The sequence below is a fragment of the Lycium barbarum genome, chromosome 8, assembly GCF_019175385.1.
Source record: "Lycium barbarum isolate Lr01 chromosome 8, ASM1917538v2, whole genome shotgun sequence".
NCBI lineage: Eukaryota > Viridiplantae > Streptophyta > Magnoliopsida > Solanales > Solanaceae > Lycium > Lycium barbarum.
Window position 1 is genome coordinate 17,109,220 of NC_083344.1, and position 24,246 is coordinate 17,133,465.

Genomic DNA, 24,246 nt, shown 5'->3' on the forward strand with positions numbered 1-24,246 from the left:
AATCCATCCGGTCATAAATTGAGATAGTACCTGTGATAAATGCATCAGAGGCCTCAGCCTCGGGTCTACCTGGAAAAACGTACAAATGACCGCGCCCTCCTGTAGCCTGTGAACCACCACGATTACCATGACCAGTCTGAGCCCCGCCCCTGCCGGGCTGCTATCCGCCTCTACCTGCCTGAGGACCACCTAGGTTGGGCTGGGCACCACCCCTACTCGTGGTATGGCCGCCCCGCCCTGTTGGTGCGCGATCGTTACACCCTCGATCTGGTGCAAATAGAGCTCGGGGATCCTGATACTATGTCCTCTGCCCATTATGTCTAAGTCTGGGGCAATACCTCTTAATATGCCCTATCTCACCATACTCGAAGCACGCACAATCCAGTGTAGGCAGCTGAACAGAAGCTGATGAAGCAGTATAGCTTCCATGCTGACCAGAAGCCTGATAATTTGTCCCTGATGGGCCCCCAGCTGGCACCTGCATCGCGGACTGAACCGGACGCCCTGAATATACCTGCAAAGTCTGACCCCTTGAGAAGGAGTTGTTAAAAATCAAACCCCTTCGGGCCTTCTTCTCTACCTGCTTCGTATGACTCTCCTGCTTAATACCCTCAACAACACGGACATGCTCCACTACTTCCTAGAATGAAGCCCCAATGGATACAAGCTAAAGAGTTGATAACTGAAGCCCAGTGTTCAATCCCTTCACGAACTGTCATATCCTCTCCCTCTCAATAGGTAGCAACTATAGAGCATATCAGGATAGGGAGTGGAAACGGGACTCAGACACAACAACAGACGAGTTCCCCTGATCAATAGTAGCGAACTCATCCTTCATTCGGTCCCTCAGAGTACACGAAACGTACTTATCCAAAAACAGAGAATAAAACTGAACCCAAGTCAACGGAGGAGACCCAGCTGGCCTACACTCCGCATAGGCCCTCCATCATAGCTTGGCATCACCTAAGAACTGGAAGGTCACAAACTCTACACCGTACTCCATGGCCCCCATCTTATGGAGCCTCTCGTAACAATCAATGATGAACTCTAACTCAATACCATAGAACACATGAGGCTTCATTTTAGTGAACCTCCAAAACAGATCATGCTCCTCGCAAGTCATCACCAGCCCTGCAACTGACCTCGTAAAGGCCTCAAAACTCGAAACTTCCTCCAAGCGAGATGCCACTGTTGCTGCATGCTGGACCCCCGAGCCCGTGCTCTTTCTGGACCTGGGGCTGCTAGTCCGGCGCCCCTACCTGCTAGACCGGTTGGTATAGCTCCGGCCTGTACTAACCCGTGCAACCAATTTAGCACATATGCCATAGCATCTATGTCACGCCCCGAACCTGGGCCTGGACATAACACGGCACCCGGTGCCTGACTGCATGTGACCGAGCGAACCAACTGGCTGACTGAATCAACGTGTGATATCAAAACATAAATGAATGTGGAAACAACTAAACACATGCTGATATACTAAAGGTCTGACTGAAATCATAATGCGGAAATACTTAAACAATCTGAAATATATCTGACAGTAGCCAACATGGCTAAACCAAAACGATTGAACAACTGTCAAAAAGGCTAACATAATAAATATCTGACTGTCTGAACAGTGTCTATGAAGCCTCTAAGAGTATTGAATGATAGATCTGTCTATAAACTGAAATAACTGGATAGCTGACAACGCCCCGAAGGAATGTGGGGCTCACCAGTAGCTGATACGTGCACTCCTAATTAGATGAGTCGTCAACCTGTGTATCGTTACCTGCATCGCGACATGCAGGCCCTCAAGCAATAAAAAGGGACATCAGTACATTTGAATTGTACTGGTATGTAAAGCAACTGAAGCAATAAAATACTGGAACTGAAACTGAAAACTGAAACTGAACTAAACAGGAAAGCAAGAAGCTGAAGCACTCCCTGTTCTAGATGAAGAATCACCTGTAAAACTGTATATATATATATATATATATATATATATATATATATATATATATATATATATATATATATATATATATATATATATAACTGTGGCCTAGGGCCCAAATAATGTACACAAAATTGTGGCCTCTGGCCCAAGCAATACGTATGCATAAACTGTGGCCTAGGGCCCAAAAGTACAGATACAGGTGTTCAACATTAACAATTTACAAAAACTGAGACTGGCTATAGCTGATAGCATGATAACTGTTTCTGATTATGGGACTCTTGCAAATAACTGGTTATACACTGACTGAGACTCATGTGAAAATAATGCATAAGTCCATAAAGATTACGTGTTGAGTTCATGATGTTCAAAGTGACAACCATGAACGAATTCTATAACTGCAACCCTAGAAGATAACAGTTCTATATCATATCATGAAACTAGGGCTAACTATATTCTGAGTCAAATTGCTGACAAGTATGAAGAATGAGGCGTAGGGAGAATCATGAACATTCCCTAACGTAGATAGTTAACCTCACATACCTCAATTCCAGCCTTTGAGCGTAATACAATGTTCTTCAACCCCTTCAACTTTAATCTATAACAATACAGGTCATAGGGACTCTATATTAGCAACAATATCCATGTTTTGTTCATCTAAGCATTTTATCAAACACTTGGTGGGCATGAAGCTCCACAACCTTCATTAATGGTGTTTTATTTCCCCCAATCCCCATTCTATTACTTCTAGCTGATTCTACAATCTCAATTAGATGTAATTGACATCATTCTTCATCACTCATATGAATACAACAATCCCAAGTCAACAATCCAAAAAAAAAACCCTAGCATAGTTCATAAAATTCTCTTTGTCAAACCCATTTACTATTATCCCAATAATTCATCAATTCACAACTATAAATGTTTAAAGGGTAGAAACATTACCTTTTTGAAGTCCAATCCTCTTGAATTCGGGTTCTAGGGTTTCCACATCCAACAATAATGTTCCAATCCTAACTCTATGGATTAGAAGAGTTTACTCAAGTTAGAAAAGGGATTAGGGATTTAAATTCAACCTAGAATCATAATAAAAACTTACCTTGGAAGATCTTGAGGTTTGGGATTTGTTGTCTCTGATTTTAGAGAGAATTTTCGTGAATGGGGTGTTGGGGAAATAAACCCCAACCCCAAATATAACAAGAAAACGCGTAAACCCTACTTTTGACCCGAAATTGACCTGTTTCGCGATGGTTCCGCGATGCGGGTGCATCGCGCAACATTCTGCAGCTAAAAACTCAGAGTTGTGCAATCGGTCGGCGAAGCGGGACCATCGCGCGATATCGCACGCGCCCCGAGAAGCGACGGGTGTCGGTTCTGGACAGCGTTTGGTACAATGGGCATATCTTCTTGTACAGATGTCCGTTTGACCCCCATAATATACCGTTGGAAAGCTATTTCAAAGGGCTACAACTTTAATCAAGGAAGTTTTCCCATATTCTCAATTAATAAAGGGGTTATGGTCGTTGGAAGTAAGACCTTCCATAAACTCACTTGTAAACATGCCCCGTAGAGTGGCTTCCAACTTTTCTTTGCCCAAAGACATTTCTTATGACTTAATTGGTTTTCAAAACACTTCCTATAACCCTCATATTGGTTCCATTATATTATCATCTTACGATTCAAATTTCGTCCGAAGTTACGAGGTGTTACAATATGGTATACCCTGAGCAGCTGCAGCTCCTGGCGGAACTGGTACTGCCGCTGGTTGGGTTAGTGCGGCTGCATCTCCCGATGCCTCGTTAGGAACCACGGGAGGCATAGGGTCAACCACTGGGACACCGCCCCCCTGCTGGGGCCGCCCTTCTCCCAGCTCCTCTAGCTCCACCTCTACCTCTAGCTGCTGCCACGCGTGTTCTCTCCATCCGCGAGAGAATAAAGGATAGTTAGATATCAATTGGTATCATCAGATACCAAGTTGAATCAAATAGCACGATAAAAAGAAAGCAAAGGGATTTTTCCTTATGTCTGGTAGCCTCTCAAAGATAAGTACAGACGTCTCCGTACCGATCCGCAAGACTCTACTAGATATGTCTTTGTACAACGAGATCGACTAACCTAAAGCTCTGATACCAACTTTGTCACGAGACAACCCGCCATGACTGGCACCCAAATAAATCCTAGTGGGCGAACCAACACACAAGACATCTATTCATTCAAGTCCGATTTTACAATCCAAAGTCAACAATCCAAAAACAAACCCTAGCATAGTTCATATAATTCTCTTTGTCAAACCCATTTACTATTATCCCAATAATTCATCAATTCACAACTATAAATGTTTAGAGGGTAGAAACATTACCTTTTTGAAGTCCAATCCTCTTGAATTCGGGTTCTAGGGTTTCCACATCCAACAATAATGTTCCAATCCTAACTCTATGGATTAGAAGAGTTTACTCAAGTTAGAAAAGGGATTAGGGATTTAAATTCAACCTAGAATCATAATAAAAACTTACCTTGGAAGATCTTGAGGTTTGGGATTTGTTGTCTCTGATTTTAGAGAGAATTGTCGTGAATGGGGTGTTGGGGAAATAAACCCCAACCCCAAATATAACAAGAAAACGCGTCAACCCGACTTTTGACCCGAAATTGACCTATTTCGCGATGGTTCCACGATGCTCGTGGATAATTTATGGATTTCGCGTAATAAAAAAGACGGAGCTAAACATTTTGTAGCCACTATAAATGCACTTTGTCAATATTTTACAAAAGGGGATAGGGGGGTTATATTTTTGTTTCAATAGATATATAAGTTCTAAATATATAAGTTTTAATTTTTGTAGAAAGAAAAATAGCAATATTATGTGGTTTTTACTTATATGTTAAACAATCCTACTCGGTACTTCCTCACTCCTTGAATCTACTTATCATGTAGGTGTTTTTCTTATTTTCTGCCTATTCTCCCAATTTTTATATTTTTCGTTTTTTCATTTTTTCGTTTTTTTTTTTTTTTTTTTTTTTTTTAAATAAATCTGTTTAGTTATGAATCTTTATTACACTGTTCATCTCTTTCTCTTAATCTTGGTTCTTAATATCCGTCTTCTTTAACCACACCCCGGTTACCATGGCCAACATCGTCCTTTTATCATTTGGACATTAAAACGGCCTTTCAAACACCTAGGAATTTACAGGTTAATTCATCGAGTTCATTAAGAAATTAAGAGAATAACCATATACTAAGAGTAATAGATTCATAACAACAGGTAAGTAATTACTCAAACATAATATTTTAATTCAACATAATATTGAACATAAAATAATTTACATAGTAGGGAGATTAGTACAGAAAACATAGATAAAAACTTACATTTCTGAAGATGGAGAGAGGTTTCCCTTTCGGGGAACCCGAAAAACTACTTCACACTAAAAGAAAATTACTGGAAAGATTAAAACTATTTTACAGGGAAGTTATATTACAAAGGATTTTATTGGGAAAAGGAGTTGGGGCATTTTTGGAAAGGAAGAGGAATATGGAGTGGTTGGTGAGAGAATTTTTCGTTTAAGACTTTTTTGGTGATTGTGTCTTGCTTCTTGATCGATGCTAATTTTCTGATGCCCTCCTTCTCTGCAAAACACTGCTATTTATAGGAGTCTGACGGACTTCAAATGCGGACTTCAAATTTGTGAAGAATCTTTTGAGTTCAGCCGGGTACTCTTAGGGCCCCATCGTCACATGAAACTTTTCAAAAGATACTTTATAATTTTGTCCGTTTGCTGAGCTGTCCCATTTCTAGATAAAACTACTACTTTATTACAGCTACTTTAATAAAATCTGGTCTTCTTTTTTCTGAACTGTCAACATTATTGCTCCAACGTGTCTTGAAAAATTACAAAGTCCAAAGTCAAAAGTCTTCTACCTCTATTATTGAGCTTGTCTCATCTCATTTTTCTAAAAGATGACTAATGTCCTTGTCTCTCTCTTTTCCATACCTTTGTCTTTAATTATTGATGCTTTTGTCATTTTTTTAATGTCCTTGTTTCTCTTTTCTATGTCTTTGTCCTCATGATCCACCGAACTAAATCTTCCAAGTCATGACTTTCTTTCTACTTCACTTTGTCTTTTCCTTTCATGACTTTTTCTCTACTTCACCTGTCTTTTTCTTTCATCTTTTTCTGAACCATGTCTAACCATGTCTTTTCAAATCTCTCTTTTTTTTTTTTTTTTTTTTTTTTTAACTGATCTAAGTGTCTAAATTGTGTAGGGCAATTGAGTCAAAACTCATGCCTGAATCTACATCATTTGGATCTTGCGAGTCTTGAAAATTAATATCTTCTCCTTCAAAATCTGAATGGACTGGTGACATCTCTTGTCTTGGAGATAATTCTGGACTAGGATCTTTGACTATATATTTATCTTTTTCTTTTGTCTGAAAAAATCTTTCTAGTGTCTCTTTTACTATATTTTCTATTTTTTCATTTTTCTTCTTTTTTGCAAGTGTGCTTTTCCTTGTAGAAGTCGCTCCTTGCGTAAGTGTCTTTGGTAGTCTCCGTCTGGTTTGGAGAGATGAACATCCCTCGTCTTCACTTTTTGGCAAAGTGACAGCCATTAACGGATTTGATAAGTCTTTACCGGCTACCGTTTGAACCGGACTAGCTGTATCTTTACCCGATACAGTGGGTCTAATTGCATTCATTGGGGAATGCACACCCGTCTCATCCATTTTTTTCTGAGATGGAGAACTCTGAGACTGCATCAATTCGAATTTTAATGCTTGTAGTCTTTGTTCTAATGTCTTCACCTGATCCAAGAGTTGCATTTTTTCTTGAACCAATGTCTCTTTTTGCTGGTTTAGTCTTTTGACTACATCAGTCATGGTAGAACAATGATCGCAAAAGATTATTTTGTCTGTGTCTTTTTGTACATTGTACTGGGGGATTTTGTCTGGGTTTTGTCTGAGAGCTGGAGAAATATAATAATATGGACCCAATGTCCCTCTAGCATAATCTAATGCTTCAGTAAAATTATTAAATCCCTTAAAAAGAGATTTTCTTATGTCTTTAATAGAGTCTACAACTTCTATCCAAGTCTGAAAAATACCATTAGTTTTACCGTGAACTACAACATAAAATGTAAATTTTTTGTCTAAATTTCGGTCTGTAAAATATTGACAAAGTGCATTTATAGTGGCTACAAAATGTTTAGCTCCGTCTTTTTTATTACGCGAAATCCATAAATTATCCACTAAGCATCTTTGTTGTCTATCTATTACATATTCTGGTAATACTTTAAAAGTCCAATTTGATGGCTGATAGACTACTAAATTATTGGCTCCGAATTGTATTCTTTCTTCCATAGCATTTCTTTCTAATAAAGATGTAGGTCTAAAATGAAGGTTACCTAATACTGTCTGTCTGTATGTGTCTTGGGTTGAGGCTATGCCTTTCCCCTTGTCTGCTGTCTGAGAACTGGAAGGTCTCATGCTGTCCAAATAAAAAATTTAGTTAGCAGTAATATTTAATCTACTTAATTGATCTGCTAAATTATTATCTTTTCCTTTTATATGTTCAAATTTTAAATTATAAATTGAAATGGTATCTAAAAAATTTAGCCATCGTCTTCTACTACTATTTTTATCATTTATCTTTTGATAGAATTTAACTATAGCTTCACAGTCTGTTCTAACTAGTATTTCTGGTTTATTTAAAATATATAGTCTGAAACTATTTAATCCATATATTACGGCTAAGATTTCTGCATCTATACTACTCATATTTCCTTTTTCTTTATACTTACCACTTTGATAAGCACATATCTTTTCTTCATTTTTATTACTATACTTACTAGGTTTTGCTTTTAATACTGCTCCCCATCCTTCAAAACTACCGTCTGTTTCTATAATTAAATAGTCTGTTTCTAGTGGCATATTTAAATCTGGAATGTTTTTTATTTTTTCTTTTATTTTTTGTACTAATTTAATGTCTTCAGTATTAAAGTGTTTTTGACCATTTGATCCAGTCTTTGAATATAATGGTCCTGCTATTTTTCCTAAATCTTTTATAAAATTTCTAGCATAATTGACTATTCCTAAAAAATTTTGTAATTCTTTAACATTGTCTAACTTGTCTGGCATTTCTAAAGCTTTTTTGGCTATATGAGGTTGTAATTTTATCTTACCTTCTCCTAGTACTACTCCTAAAAAGTTTATATAATTTTTACATAATTCCATTTTCTTTTTACTAATTATTATCCCATTTTCTACAAATAATCTAAATACCGTTTGTAGGTGTCCTAAATGTTCTTTAATATCTTTACTAAATACTAATATATCATCTACATATACTAATACAAACCTTTTATATTCTCCAAATATACTATCCATTTTTCTTTGAAAAATTGGTGGAGCTGTCTTTAATCCAAATGGCATTACTAACCATTCGAAATGTCCTTCAGGACAGGTGAATGCAGTCCATTCTATACTATCTTCATGCATTCGTACCTGCCAATATCCTGATTTACAATCAAATTTGCTAAATATTTTCTTTCCTTGTATTCTATTTATTAGTTCTGTTTTGTCTGGTAACTTATATCCATCTGTTCTAGTGTTATCATTAAGTCTTTTATAATTTATTACCATTCTTGCTTTTCCTCTTACTATTTCACTATGATTTCTTACCATAAATGCTGCTGATCTATGTTTAGAAGTAGATCTCCGTATTACTCCTAAGTCCAATAGTTCTTTTATTTGTACTTTAAAATCTTCTACATCTTGATTTGTTGCTTCAATAGATGCTGTTTTAATTATATAGTCTGGATTTATTATATCTAATTTACATACAATCCTGTTATTTTTCCAGTGTCTTAATGGTTTTTCTCCAATAATTTCTATTTCATCTAGAATTTTTATTATATTATCTAGGTCCTTTTGATTTTTTATTATTCCTATTTTTTCTATTCCTGTTTTAAAATTATATAACTCTGTCTCTATATCTATTAAAGTATAATCTTTTTCTAGCAACTCCTCTTCTTCTAGAATTTCTTTTTCTTCTAAAGTTAAATTTTTTATTTCTTGTTTTTCTTTACAACATGTATTCTTTTCTTCACATTCTTTACAACAACTATCTTTTTTCTTTTGCAGGTCTGTGGTAGGGATCTTTTTATGACGAATCCTTGTTTCAGTCTTAAGAACTTGTACTGGTGTATGAGTAATATTTTTTAAGAAAATTACTCCATCTCTTGTAATCATACAGCTACCATTATTATGTAACATGAAGTCTAATCCTATGACAAAGTCTACATTTATATTAAGGTCTCTTACCCATATCTTATCCATTTTATAACTTGGTTTGTAAAACTCTGAACATGTATTTATAAAGCTAATGTAGGCTTTATGAACATAATGTCTATATATATTATGGGTTCCATCCATTTGCATGGCCGCAACTGGTTTTTCTAGAATTTTTATTAAATTAGGTGGAACTATTCTTTTATTTATTATGCACTTTGTGCACCCTGAATCTACTAATGCTAACGTTTCTATCTCATAATCATCTATTTTAATTCTTGCAAGTATTTTTATTGTTCCTAATTTTTTATCTTCATTACATACTAATGCTTCATGGTCTTCTATGCTCATTAATTCTGCTTGAGATTCTTCTGGTATTATTGTTAATGGTTTCATTATTGGTTGTATATTTGATAATCTTATTTCTTCGTCTTCACTATCTACTTCTCTTTGTTTTCCTCTTTCTAGGTTACATAATCTGGTTTCTAATTCATTTATTCTTGTTTCTAATGTTATTATTCTTAGACTAATAGTAGGGTCTTCAATTTTCTTATGAGTTGTTTCTTTATTTATTTTTGTTTTAAATTCTTTTTCTATACACATTGTACATCCTTCTATGTAACAATTTTTACATTTAACTCTTTTGTCTCTACTAGGATACCATTTACAAAAGAAACATGCATTACTATCCAATCCTTTATTTCGTTCAAACTCATGGTTACAGTCTTCGGCTATATTTGCTAAATTATCCATGGCTTCTAAGTCTAGATTTTCTAATCCTATTTCATTAATTAATTCGTCTGCTTCTGAGTCTGATGAGTCTGTTTTGACTTTTTCTTCAGTGTCTACACTTACTATAGAATATATGCTTTCTGTATCTGACATATACTCGTCTACATTTATTAATGTTTCTTGAAAATCTTCAATTAGCTGGGAATTTCTTGTCTTATTATTTATTATTTTTGGACATGTATTTGCTAAGTGTTCTACACTTCCACAAGTGAAGCATTCTAATTTATTTCTATAATTTCTTTCTGTTCGGTATTTTTTATGCTTTTTCTTTTTATAATTGTCTTTATCATAACTTTGTGTCGTGTAAACTACGCTTTTACAAAAGTTCATTTCATTTTCTTTTAACTGTTTTTGTATTTGTATATGAGTACATTTTTCTTGTAGTATATTCATTATATGTTGTATCCTATGTCCTATGGACCACGTTAAATTAGGATTCTGCATTACTCCGTCTCTCTTATTCCATCTATCTTCTATTTCTCTTCCTAAGGCTCCTGGTAGTTTATTAAATAACTTTTTACCTAATTCTTGATCAAATGCATTTCCACTAATAGTACAGTAGTAGAAATAATCGTTTAAAAATTTCTTAATATGAAACCAACTACTTATGCTTAGTTGTTCTAATTTTATTACTGCATTTCTTTGTAGTACTAATAATCCACTATTTGGATCTTCCCCTGTAATCAAAGTATGTATTTTATTAGTAAAATTATATGGGTTTGCTCCCATGGATACTAGGTGTTGAAATTCCATTGGAAAATTTTCTTTATAAGCTTCCCATAAAGCTTTGGCTGATTCTCCTAAAAATGTTTCTAAATATTTATACATTGTTTCTGCGTCTGTTTCACTATATGTTTTTATATAGTCTGCTACTACTATTCCTTTCCAAAGATCTATCACTGAATTCCATCTTTGCGGGTCATGTGCTGCTATATTTAATATTTTACCTTTATTACCTCCTTCTTGAAGAATAATGGGTTCTTCTATAGGCATTCTTTTTCCTGATGGTTTAACATTATTTAAAGGTTCTCCTCCTGTTCTAAAAACTCTTCTTCTAGGTACATTTCCTGTGCTTGTATCTATAGTATATTGTTCTCCTGTTGTTCTTTGAAATGGACTAGAACTAGATGCACTAGATTCCATTAATTCTTTTTGACTTATTATAGAGTCTATTTCTAGTTCGTCATCACTGTTTTGCATGTCTTCTAATATTTTATCAAAATCGTCTGATTTTCTTTGGTTTATCTGTTCTACTCTATATCCCCAATTATCAGTTCGGGCTTCACATAATTTAAAGTGACTTATGGTTTCTTCTATTGTTAATTCTCCTAACTTACATCCTTTACATTTAAAAAGCATATTTTTATTTTCTTTTTGAAGTCTTTTTGCTTTTTCTATAGCTTCGTCTACCGCAAACTCGTCTTGTATTAATTCTATATTCATAAAAGTTGTGTCTGTAATTTCATTTTCGTCTAAAGTACTTTCTTCTTCTATGTCTTTCTGTGGCATATAATTATAATTAGTAAAACGTACAGATGTCTCTCCCTTAGAATTAGTGTACATTAGGTGAGATTCTGGCTGTAAAATCTTTTTTGTATTAAAATCTTCTAGATTCCATTCCATCCCTGCATATTCTTCAGGATTTATTTTTATAGGCTTTATTAGTCTTATTCCTTTATTTCCCATTATTTCTACTACATCTTCTACCTTAATTTTAAATTTTGTATTACTATTATTAGTCATTTTTCCTAGAAATCCTACGCATATTAATAAATTATTACCGTCACACATCTCTTCATATCCCTTGGTCTGTATTCCTATTTTTATGTGCTTTCCAAATTCTGCTAAATTCATTATAAAATCTGGGCTAATATAAAATATTCCTCCATTATTTGTCATGTCTACTTCCGTTAGTCCTATTATTGATTTTTTCATGTCTGACCATCTATCGTCATAAATTACTATTAAAACTTTAGTTCCTAAGTTCTTTCTAGTTAGTCCTTTTAATCCTACTACTATTAATCCCATATGCATTAAACTTCTTCTAGTATTTTTTATTTGTCTCACAGCTACTGGGTCTATTAAATTTATGGTAGTAATTTTATTTCCTATGGCTGATATTTGTTGTTCTCTATAATGTCTATATAATTGAGCTGTACTTGAAAACTGTCTTATATTATATAGAGTTTTTGGATTTAACAGTTTCAATTGGTTTTGTTGAAAAATTTGTATATCTCTATCTACGTCTATTACCTCACTTAACTGCTGATTATTTTCTTCTGGGGTTCTTCTATTTAAAATTCTTGATAAGAAATTATTACTTATTCTATTATCTGAAAAATTTACTCTTTGTCTTTCTTGCCTTTCTGATCCTCCTTCGTTTCTTTGTCTAGTTGAAAGAAGGTCCATTTTTGTGGTTTTCTAAGTACTTTAACTTTTTCTTTTTGAGGTGTTATTTCTACCTTTTTTAATTGGTCTATTAATTCGTCAACTTCTTTATTTTTAAACGTCTCTTTATCTCTTTCTTTTTGTTGTTCAGTTAACCACGAAATGCGTTCGTCTAATAATTCTAACCTTGGTATTATTTTTTCTATTTTCTTTATTATTTCTAATATTAATGAAATTGTAGTAGTATTTTGTTGTATTATTATTTGGTCCGATTTAGCGCTAGGTATATAATCTTTATAGTCTGCTGGTAAAGGTATAGATTTTTCTATTAATTTTGGGGCTTCTTCTTGAACTAATGTTGGTCTACTCATGAAAGAGTGATTTCTTTTAGTTCTGCTACTGTCTTTTTTAATTCTCTAATGTCACTAGTTAAAACTTCTACTTGTTGTGTTATTTTAGAGACTATGTGGATTGTTTTTAGTTCTATTTCTTTTGGTTTTTCTATAATAACTTTAACTAACTTTTCTATTTCCGTTTTTGTAGGTAATTTTTCTAGATTAAATTTATTAACTAGAGTCTGAACTTTCTTTTCTAATTCTAATTCTTGTGTTTTTAAGTAATCTAGGTTTTGTTCTATTTTTTCAAAGGTTTTCTTTTGCTTAGTCTGAGATGTAGCTACTACTTCTAATATTCTAGTAATATCTTTATTATTTTCTTGTACTTTTTCACTGAAATTTATGACTAAATCTACTAATGTATTTAATTGTTTATCTTCACTATGTAATATATGATCTCCGTTACTAAAATTACACTTTATAATACTATGGTCTGTTAATGCTCTATACTTCTTTTCTGGGTATATTTTTAAGTCTAAGTATTCTAGATTTTTTAAGATATCTATCTCTCTAGCTTTAGTTATTATCCTAACGGGATTTTTATTTTACAAACTTGTTTCTGATGTTCTATACTAGTTGTAAGTCTTTCTATATCTTCTCTTATACCGTGTAATTCCCAAGTTATAGCAGAGATTGTTTCTTCGTTAATCTGACTTTGTAAAAGTCTATTTTGTATTAGTGATGATAATGTTTCTGAATTTATTATCTCTAAATATGCACTTAAGGCTTTTTCTACTTGTAGATATTCTCGTCTTTTTTTTATATCTCTATATAAATACCAATGATTAATTTGTATTTGTCTAACAAAAGGTAGTGTTCTCATGCAATTAATATGGTCTAAATCGTTTTTGGCTTTTTGAGGTTTTTCTAGATTTTATATATCGTAGTAATTTATATTCTAATCCTGATATTATATCTATTAACTCTTGTAGTTTTAACTGATTTTCTTTGGTACTGCTTAATTTAATATATTCTGGATATAGTTTTTCTAACTCTTGTTTTACAGCTAAATAATTATCTTTCATTACCCAAAAAAAAAAAAAATAAGTAAAAACTAGTTTATATTTTTGTCTAAAATATGGGTTTAAAATACAGATTTAGGTCCAAAAATCTTCTCGCTCTGATACCAAAATTCAGGGTGCACAAAGTGCATAATAAATAAAAGAATAGTTCCACCTAATTTAATAAAAATTCTAGAAAAACCAGTTGCGGCCATGCAAATGGATGGAACCCATAATATATATAGACATTATGTTCATAAAGCCTACATTAGCTTTATAAATACATGTTCAGAGTTTTACAAACCAAGTTATAAAATGGATAAGATATGGGTAAGAGACCTTAATATAAATGTAGACTTTGTCATAGGATTAGACTTCATGTTACATAATAATGGTAGCTGTATGATTACAAGAGATGGAGTAATTTTCTTAAAAAATATTACTCATACACCAGTACAAGTTCTTAAGACTGAAACAAGGATTCGTCATAAAAAGATCCCTACCACAGACCTGCAAAAGAAAAAAGATAGTTGTTGTAAAGAATGTGAAGAAAAGAATACATGTTGTAAAGAAAAACAAGAAATAAAAAATTTAACTTTAGAAGAAAAAGAAATTCTAGAAGAAGAGGAGTTGCTAGAAAAAGATTATACTTTAATAGATATAGAGACAGAGTTATATAATTTTAAAACAGGAATAGAAAAAATAGGAATAATAAAAAATCAAAAGGACCTAGATAATATAATAAAAATTCTAGATGAAATAGAAATTATTGGAGAAAAACCATTAAGACACTGGAAAAATAACAGGATTGTATGTAAATTAGATATAATAAATCCAGACTATATAATTAAAACAGCATCTATTGAAGCAACAAATCAAGATGTAGAAGATTTTAAAGTACAAATAAAAGAACTATTGGACTTAGGAGTAATACGGAGATCTACTTCTAAACATAGATCAGCAGCATTTATGGTAAGAAATCATAGTGAAATAGTAAGAGGAAAAGCAAGAATGGTAATAAATTATAAAAGACTTAATGATAACACTAGAACAGATGGATATAAGTTACCAGACAAAACAGAACTAATAAATAGAATACAAGGAAAGAAAATATTTAGCAAATTTGATTGTAAATCAGGATATTGGCAGGTACGAATGCATGAAGATAGTATAGAATGGACTGCATTCACCTGTCCTGAAGGACATTTCGAATGGTTAGTAATGCCATTTGGATTAAAGACAGCTCCACCAATTTTTCAAAGAAAAATGGATAGTATATTTGGAGAATATAAAAGGTTTGTATTAGTATATGTAGATGATATATTAGTATTTAGTAAAGATATTAAAGAACATTTAGGACACCTACAAACGGTATTTAGATTATTTGTAGAAAATGGGATAATAATTAGTAAAAAGAAAATGGAATTATGTAAAAATTATATAAACTTTTTAGGAGTAGTACTAGGAGAAGGTAAGATAAAATTACAACCTCATATAGCCAAAAAAGCTTTAGAAATGCCAGACAAGTTAGACAATGTTAAAGAATTACAAAATTTTTTAGGAATAGTCAATTATGCTAGAAATTTTATAAAAGATTTAGGAAAAATAGCAGGACCATTATATTCAAAGACTGGATCAAATGGTCAAAAACACTTTAATACTGAAGACATTAAATTAGTACAAAAAATAAAAGAAAAAATAAAAAACATTCCAGATTTAAATATGCCACTAGAAACAGACTATTTAATTATAGAAACAGACGGTAGTTTTGAAGGATGGGGAGCAGTATTAAAAGCAAAACCTAGTAAGTATAGTAATAAAAATGAAGAAAAGATATGTGCTTATCAAAGTGGTAAGTATAAAGAAAAAGGAAATATGAGTAGTATAGATGCAGAAATCTTAGCCGTAATATATGGATTAAATAGTTTCAGACTATATATTTTAAATAAACCAGAAATACTAGTTAGAACAGACTGTGAAACTATAGTTAAATTCTATCAAAAGATAAATGATAAAAATAGTAGTAGAAGACGATGGCTAAATTTTTTAGATACCATTTCAATTTATAATTTAAAATTTGAACATATAAAAGGAAAAGATAATAATTTAGCAGATCAATTAAGTAGATTAAATATTACTGCTAACTAAATTTTTTATTTGGACAGCATGAGACCTTCCAGTTCTCAGACAGCAGACAAGGGGAAAGGCATAGCCTCAACCCAAGACACATACAGACAGACAGTATTAGGTAACCTTCATTTTAGACCTACATCTTTATTAGAAAGAAATGCTATGGAAGAAAGAATACAATTCGGAGCCAATAATTTAGTAGTCTATCAGCCATCAAATTGGACTTTTAAAGTATTACCAGAATATGTAATAGATAGACAACAAAGATGCTTAGTGGATAATTTATGGATTTCGCGTAATAAAAAAGACGGAGCTAAACATTTTGTAGCCACTATAAATGCACTTTGTCAATATTTTACAGACCGAAATTTAGACAAAAAATTTACATTTTATGTTGTAGTTCACGGTAAAACTAATGGTATTTTTCAGACTTGGATAGAAGTTGTAGACTCTATTAAAGACATAAGAAAATCTCTTTTTAAGGGATTTAATAATTTTACTGAAGCATTAGATTATGCTAGAGGGACATTGGGTCCATATTATTATATTTCTCCAGCTCTCAGACAAAACCCAGACAAAATCCCCCAGTACAATGTACAAAAAGACACAGACAAAATAATCTTTTGCGATCATTGTTCTACCATGACTGATGTAGTCAAAAGACTAAACCAGCAAAAAGAGACATTGGTTCAAGAAAAAATGCAACTCTTGGATCAGGTGAAGACATTAGAACAAAGACTACAAGCATTAAAATTCGAATTGATGCAGTCTCAGAGTTCTCCATCTCAGAAAAAAATGGATGAGACGGGTGTGCATTCCCCAATGAATGCAATTAGACCCACTGTATCGGGTAAAGATACAGCTAGTCCGGTTCAAACGGTAGCCGGTAAAGACTTATCAAATCCGTTAATGGCTGTCACTTTGCCAAAAAGTGAAGACGAGGGATGTTCATCTCTCCAAACCAGACGGAGACTACCAAAGACACTTACGCAAGGAGCGACTTCTACAAGGAAAAGCACACTTGCAAAAAAGAAGAAAAATGAAAAAATAGAAAATATAGTAAAAGAGACACTAGAAAGATTTTTTCAGACAAAAGAAAAAGATAAATATATAGTCAAAGATCCTAGTCCAGAATTATCTCCAAGACAAGAGATGTCACCAGTCCATTCAGATTTTGAAGGAGAAGATATTAATTTTCAAGACTCGCAAGATCCAAATGATGTAGATTCAGGCATGAGTTTTGACTCAATTGCCCTACACAATTTAGACACTTAGATCAGTTAAAAAAAAAAAAAAAAAAAAAAAGAGAGATTTGAAAAGACATGGTTAGACATGGTTCAGAAAAAGATGAAAGAAAAAGACAAAGGTGAAGTAGAGAAAAAGTCATGAAAGGAAAAGACAAAGTGAAGTAGAAAGAAAGTCATGACTTGGAAGATTTAGTTCGGTGGATCATGAGGACAAAGACATAGAAAAGAGAAACAAGGACATTAAAAAAATGACAAAAGCATCAATAATTAAAGACAAAGGTATGGAAAAGAGAGAGACAAGGACATTAGTCATCTTTTAGAAAAATGAGATGAGACAAGCTCAATAATAGAGGTAGAAGACTTTTGACTTTGGACTTTGTAATTTTTCAAGACACGTTGGAGCAATAATGTTGACAGTTCAGAAAAAAGAAGACCAGATTTTATTAAAGTAGCTGTAATAAAGTAGTAGTTTTATCTAGAAATGGGACAGCTCAGCAAACGGACAAAATTATAAAGTATCTTTTGAAAAGTTTCATGTGACGATGGGGCCCTAAGAGTACCCGGCTGAACTCAAAAGATTCTTCACAAATTTGAAGTCCGCATTTGAAGTCCGTCAGACTCCTATAAATAGCAGTGTTTTGCAGAGAAGGAGGGCATCAGAAAATTAGCATCGATCAAGAAGCAAGACACAATCACCAAAAAAGTCTTCAACGAAAAATTCTCTCACCAACCACTCCATATTCCTCTTCCCTTCCAAAAATGCCCCAACTCCTTTTTCCAATAAAATCCTTTGTAATATAACTTCCCTGTAAAATAGTTTTAATCTTTCCAGTAATTTTCTTTTAGTGTGATGTAGTTTTTCGGGTTCCCCGAAAGGGAAACCTCTCTCCATCTTCAGACATGTAAGTTTTTATCTATGTTTTCTGTACTAATCTCCCTACTATGTAAATTATTTTATGTTCAATATTATGTTGAATTAAAATATTATGTTTGAGTAATTACTTACCTGTTGTTATGAATCTATTACTCTTAGTATATGGTTATTCTCTTAATTTCTTAATGAACTCGATGGATTAACCTGTAAATTCCTAGGTGTTTGAAAGGCCGTTTTAATGTCCAAATGATAAAAGGACGATGTTGGCCATGGTAACCGGGGTGTGGTTAAAGAAGACGGATATTAAGAACCAAGATTAAGAGAAAGAGATGAACAGTGTAATAAAGATTCATAACTAAACAGATTTATTTAAAAAAAAAAAAAAAAAAAAAAAAACGAAAAAATGAAAAAACGAAAAATATAAAAATTGGGAGAATAGGCAGAAAATAAGAAAAACACCTACATGATAAGTAGATTCAAGGAGTGAGGAAGTACCGAGTAGGATTGTTTAACATATAAGTAAAAACCACATAATATTTCTATTTTTCTTTCTACAAAAATTAAAACTTATATATTTAGAACTTATATATCTATTGAAACAAAAATATAACCCCCCTCAACATTCTGCAGCTAACAACGCAGAGTTGCGCGATCGGTCCGCGAAGCGGGACCATCGCGCGATAGCTCACGCGCCCTCACGCGCCCCGAGAAGCGACGGGTGTCGGTTCTGCATAGCGTTTGGTAAAATGGGCATACCTTCTTGTACAGATGTCCGTTTGACCCCCATAATATACCGTTGGAAAGCTATTTCAAAGGGCTACAACTTTAATCAAGGAAGTTTTCCCATATTCTTAATTAATAAAGGGGTTATGGTCGTTGGAAGTAAGACCTTCCATAAACTCACTTGTAAACATGCCCCGTAGAGTGGCTTCCAACTTTTCTTTGCCCAAAGACATTTCTTATGACTTAATTGGTTTTCAAAACACTTCCTATAACCCTAATATTGGTTCCATTATATTATCATCTTACGATTCAAACTTCGTCCGAAGTTACGAGGTGTTACAATATCTCCCCCTTGGGATCATTCGTCCTCGAATGATAACCATTCGGGATTCTACAAAAATTTCGCCAGAGTTTCCCCTGTAATAAGACACTACCAACCTGTCACAACAACCCATAATATCATTGCCTCATAGGGATACATCACAATGGCATTATAAGTTGGCCACACATGACCAAAAGCACGAAAAGAAAGCTTATATACCTCAAAATCTTGGTGCTTCATCATAAATCTCTTCTGCAGGCTGAAACAAGTGCGGGTTACTGGATTTCATATCCTCCTCGGCTTCCCAGGTAGCTTCCTCAACTTTCTGACTCCTCCACAGGACTTTCACTGAGGCTACTTCCTTAGTTCTCAACTTGCGAACTTGACGATCAAGAATGGCTACGGGGATCTCCTCATAAGTCAACCCATCCTTAACTGTTATAGTATCAGTAGGAACAACCAACGATGGGTCTCCTACACACTTCCTCAACATGGACACATGAAATACGGGATGTACAGCAGCCAAATGTTGTGGCAACTCAAGTTCATAAGCTACTAGACCAACCTTTCGCAGGATTCTGTAAGGTCCAATATATCTGGGACTGAGCTTTCCTTTCTTGCCAAATCTCATAACACCCTTCATGGGTGAGACTTTAAGGAACACCCAATCATCAACGGAAAATTCTAAGTCCCTTCGCCTCAATCTGTGTAAGACTTCTGGCGACTCTGAGCAGTTTTCAAACGCTCCTGTATTAACTTGACTTTCTCCATAGCTTGATAAACCAAATCTGGTCCTAACAACTCTGCTTCACCTACTTCGAACCAACCAATTGGTGATCTGCACCTTCGCCCATACAGAGCTTCAAACGGTGCCATTCCAATGCTAGCATGATAAATGTTATTATAGGAAAACTCGATGAGAGGTAAATGGTCATCCCAATTACCCTTGAAATCTAGAACACATGCTCTCAACATGTCCTCAAGGGTCTGAATAGTGCGCTCTGCCTGGCCATCTGTTTGTGGATGAAAAGCTGTGCTAAGGTTCACCTTGGTACCCAATCCTTTCTGAAAGGATTTCCAGAAGTTCGCTGTGAACTGAGCACCACGATCTGAAATAATGGACACAGGTGTCCCATGCAATCTGACAATCTCATTAACATACATCTTGGCATAATCTTCTGCTGAATCTGTGGTCTTGACTGGCAAAAAGTGCGCCGACTTAGTAAGTCGGTCAACGATCACCCAAATAGAGTCATGTCTCCTAGCTGAACAAGGTAGACCTGATACAAAATCCATATTGATCATTTCCCATTTCCAGACAGGAATATCAATATTCTGAGCCAAGCCACCAGGCCTCTGGTGTTCGACTTTCACTTGCTGACAATTCGAACACTTAGCTACAAAATCTGACACATTCCTCTTCATATCGTTCCACCAGTAATTCTCCTTAAGATCATGATACATCTTAGTGGAACCTGGGTGAATGGAATACCTGGAATTGTGAGCTTCTGACATGATTCGCTCTCTGAGCCCATCTACATCTGGAACACACAATCTACCTCGGTACCTCAAGGTACCATCATCTCCCTCTTATTCGAAAGTCGTTGTCTTATGCTTGTGGATTCCCTCTTTTAGCTGCAACAAGTAGGGATCATCAAACTGTTTCTTCTTGACTTCCACGACTAAAGAGGAAAGAGCTCTATTCTGGACAACTACACCCCCATCCTCGGAGTCCAACAGTCGAACTCCAAGATTGGCCAAACGGTGTAATTCCTTTATCAAAACTCTCTTACCTACGTCCACGTGGGCTAAACTTCCCATGGAAAGCCGACTAAGAGCATCAGCTACAACATTCGCTTTTCCCGGATGATAGAGAATATCCACATCATAATCCTTAAGCAATTCGAGCCATCTCCTCTGCCTAAGATTCAACTCTCTTTGCTTGAAAATATATTGCAGGCTTTTATGATCGGTGAAATTATCCACATGCACTCCATATAAGTAGTGCCGCCATATCTTGAGTGCAAAAACCACAGCTGCTAACTCTAAGTCATGGGTTGGATAATTATTCTCATGAGTCTTAAGTTGTCTGGACGCATAAGCAACAACCTTACCATGATGCATTAAAACACATCCGAGACCAACTCCTGAAGCATCGCAATAAACCACGAACCCTTCAGTTCCCTCCGGCAGCGTAAAAAACTGGAGCAGAAGTTAATCTCTTCTTCAACTCTTCGAAACTCTGCTCACATACCTCTGACCATTGGAATTTGACTTTCTTCTGAGTCAGCTTAGTCAGCGGAGCTGAGATAGAGGAAAATCCCTCAACAAAACGCCTATAATAACCTGCCAGACCCAAGAAACTTCTGATGTCTGATGCTGAGGTGGGTCTAGGCCAATTCTTGACAGCATCAATTTTCTGAAGGTCCACCTTAACACCTTCACCTGATATTACATGGCCTAGAAAGGCCACTGATTTGAGCCAAAAATCGCACTTTGAGAATTTTGCATAAGGCTCACGATCCTTGAGAGTCTGCAACACTATTCTGAGATGCTCTGCATGATCTGTCTCACTACGGGAATACACCAATATGTCATCAATAAACACAATGACGAATAAATCAAGATAAGGCTTGAATACTCTGTTCATAAGATCCATGAAAGCTGCTGGTGCATTCGTCAACCCAAACGACATGACAAGAAATTCAAAATGACCATAACGGGTTCTGAAAGCGGTCTTCGGAATGTCAACTTCCTTAACCTTTAACTGATGGTAGCCTGATCTGAGGTCAATCTTGGAATAACACTGAGCACCCTGAAGTTGATCAAATAGGTCGTCTATTCGGGGAAGAGGATACTTATTTTTAATGGTGACCTTGTTCAACTGGCGGTAGTCTATACACATACGCAAGGATCCATCCTTCTTTCGGACAAACAAGACCGGTGCGCCCCAAGGTGAGACACTTGGCCTTATAAATCCCTTATCAAGAAGATCCTTCAACTGAACTTTTAACTCCTTTAACTCTGTTGGGGCCATCCTATACGGTGGAATAGATATCGGCTTAGTGCCGGGAAGTAGGTCAATTCCAAAATCAATTTCCCTATCGGGAGGGACTCCGGGTAGGTCATCTGGAAAGACTTCTGGAAATTCACTGACAACTGGCACTGACTGAAGAGTTGGAGTCTGGGCATCTACATCCCTGACTCGAACTAAGTGATAAATATACCCCTTGGAGATCATCTTTCTGGCTCTAAGGTAGGAAATAAATCTACCCCTAGGTGCTACTGAATTACCTTTCCATTCTATAAGTTCATCGGGAAAATCAAATGTCACAGTTTTGGTTCTACAACCCACAGAGGCATAACAGGACTCTAACCAATCCATACCCATAATCACGTCAAAATCTACCATCTCTAATTCTATTAAGTCTGCTATGGTGCTGCGATGGTAGATTAACACTGGACAACCTCTATATATATGCCTAGCTATAACTGATTCCCCAACCGGTGTGGATACTTCGAAAGGTTCTTGCAACTTTTCGGGTTCTATCCCAAATTGCTTAGCAATATACGGGGTTACATAAGATAGAGTGGATCCTGGGTCCATAAGAGCGAATACATCGAAGGTGAAGACTGTTAGCATACCTGTGACAACATCTCCACGAGCCTCTGTATCCTGGCGACCTGACAGTGCATACAGACGATTCTGTCCACCGCCCGTATTACCGGGCTTTGCTGCTCCGCGCCCCTGCTGGGCTTGGAAATTTCGGGGAGCTGCTGAATTTGTGGACTGAGCTACATTATTGTTACCTCCGGTATTCCGTCTTGCGGACGGGCAATCCCGCAGAAAATGACCCGACTGACCACACCCAAAACAACCATCCATGCCCAAACGGCATACTCCTGAATGTTTCTTACCACAAGTGTTGCATGTAGGGTGTTGAAAACCACGGTTGGTCACGCTGGCCTGTGAATGTGAGCCTGTCGTTCCGAAGTTCCGGTCTTTCTGGTTAAACTTGGACCTTTGAAATGGAGCACTGGCTGTTGAAGGAGCAGGTCTTGATGACCTATTCTTAAAAAACTGACGGTTGCCATCACCTTGAGATCCCCCATGACTGAAATTACCAGCAGACTTAGCCCTCTTGCTAAACTCTCTATCTTTTTGCTTCTGTAGGGCTTCTTCTTCCTTCATTCTTATCTCGTTACCTTGCACGAATGCCAGTATCTTGGAAATAGTCATCTTGTCATTCTGAGCAGCTGTGTTGGCATCCCTGTGCAACTCGGGTTTAAGCCCAAGTACAAATCTTCTAACCACGGCTCTCATATCAGGAACCATGTGGGGAGCATGTCTGGACAATGACACGAACTTGAGGTAATAGTCCTGAACAGTCATGTCCTTTTGCCTTAGATTCTCAAACTCTATAGCCTTGGCTTCTCAAACCTCAATTGGCATGAAATGTTCAATAAAAGCGTCTGCAAATTCATCCCAAGTAGCAGAAGGTGCATCCTCCCCTCGGGACTGTTCCCATGTCTCATACCAAATATGGGCCACATCTTACAGCTGGAAAGCCCCGAATTCTGCTGCCTCTGTATCAGTAGCATGCATCACACGAAATATTTTCTGGAGTCCATCAATGAAATTCTGGGGGTCTACCTCCTTCTTTAACCCTGTGAACACTGGCGGCTTCATCCGCATAAACTCCTAAGTCCTAGAACTGTTTGACCCACTACTAGCGCCTGAGCTAGGGGCCGTTTCCTGTCGCTGGGCCTGATTTGCCAAAATTTGAGTGAGTAGCTGAATAGCCCCTCTAACATCTGCATCAGAAGTATTGGGAGGCATAGCAGTGGCGTTAGCTGTGGCGGCTGCCTGGGCTTGAGTGCCCCCTTCTGTTGCTGCTTCAACGGTAGCCCTCTGGCTAGTAGTGGTATTTTTCTTGTTGTACTTCCTTTTTGGAGCCATTTCTGAAATACGTAATTCGCACGAGTTAGAAGGATTCCTAAAAGCATTACTCTATCTGCACGAACTAGAGTATGAAAGAAGTGAAACAAATCCTGAATGTCTTGGTGGTCAACTGTTTATATGTGTGGGGCCCTCACACATATAAAAGAGACCCCACTGGACACGGCTTCATAGACTCCCTAAGACACTTGAACCTAG

At 35.7% G+C, this 24,246-nt stretch overlaps 1 pseudogene; it reads right to left on the reverse strand.

The window, feature by feature from the left end:
* Positions 1–298: 298 nt before the first annotated feature.
* LOC132607728 (uncharacterized) lies at positions 299–23,280 on the reverse strand (annotated as a pseudogene).
* Positions 23,281–24,246: the final 966 nt, after the last annotated feature.